Genomic DNA, 1392 nt, shown 5'->3' on the forward strand with positions numbered 1-1392 from the left:
TGGGCTGGAATTCATATGAACGTCTCATAGTGTGCTAAAAATCCGGAATCACTGAAAATTATATACATATTGGGTATAAGTAAAATTTCATATATGCATAAAGTATTTAACCATAACAATATAAAAATTGGGGATTTTAAAATAGACAATATAAAAATAGCAGATATAAAAATAGACCATAAGAATTATAAAACAGGTAATGTGCAGGAATACAGGATTCGGAGGGTTGTAAATAACACTATAAAAACCATTTTACCTCGAAGTCTAAATTAAGACCATTGGGTTTTAAAGTGTTAAAATTATAAATACATTTCATCTCCTCCTGTGCCAACCTAGTGGGCAAATTTCTGTTCCTAATGTCTGCACAAACTTGTTTAATACAGAAAAAACGGGAAATGGCTCCAATGGAGGAGTTATGTTTAACCCTAAAGTGCTGTGAAAGTGAATGGGATTCTAGACCTTTTTTAATATTATTCAAATGTTCGTTAAGACGGACTTTAAAGGGTCTGCTGGTCCGTCCAACATAAAAGAGTCCACATGTGCATTCGATGGCATATACAACGTTTTTGCTGTTACATGTTAAAAATTGATCTATGACATGATAAAATCCATTGATCTCGACTCTCTCATATTTAGTGATCCCATTATTTTTAACTGCCTTACAACCATTGCAACCCCCGCACCTGTGAAAACCCTTGGTGGCAATGGTTCCCCTAGGTTTATTGGTTATCAAGGCACTTCGCACAATCTTATTTCTTATATTTGGGGCTTTTCTATAAATAAAATTCGGGCGGTCGGGTAGAATTGACCCCAAGATCGGATCCTTCTTTAATACCCCCCAATTTTTCTTAAAAGATCTCTCTATATTTTTGTGTTGGGCGCTATAGCCAGTAATGAAGGCCCATTTTAAATCTTTGTTTGTGGTTGTACTGTCGTTTTTATCCTTGTCTTTTAACAACTCATTTCTTTCGATTTGATTGGTATTTTCCATTTTTGTCTCAATAAAGTGCGAATCATATCCGCTTCTGACAAATCTCTGGGCCATGTTCGTTGCTTGTTCCTGATAGACTGTGTTGTCAGTACAATTGCGTCGTATTCTTTTGAACTGCCCCCCTGGGATTGCATTCAACCATTGTGAGTGGTGGCAACTATCGTGGTGAATATATGATAAGCAGTCCGTAGGTTTTGTAAATGTTTTCGTCTTTAAAACACCATCTTCAATAAAAATTGTAATATCTAAAAAGTCTACTGTTGTTCGACTGATGTTAAAAGTTAGTTCAATGTTGACAGTATTTGTATTGAGGTATGCACAAAAGGAATTTAAGTCAACCTCACTACCCCTCCAGAAAAAAATAATATCATCTATATAACGTTTCCATGACACCAGATTCG

Source organism: Crinia signifera, chromosome 4, assembly GCF_055691185.1.
Source record: "Crinia signifera chromosome 4, ASM5569118v1, whole genome shotgun sequence".
Classification (NCBI taxonomy): domain Eukaryota; kingdom Metazoa; phylum Chordata; class Amphibia; order Anura; family Myobatrachidae; genus Crinia; species Crinia signifera.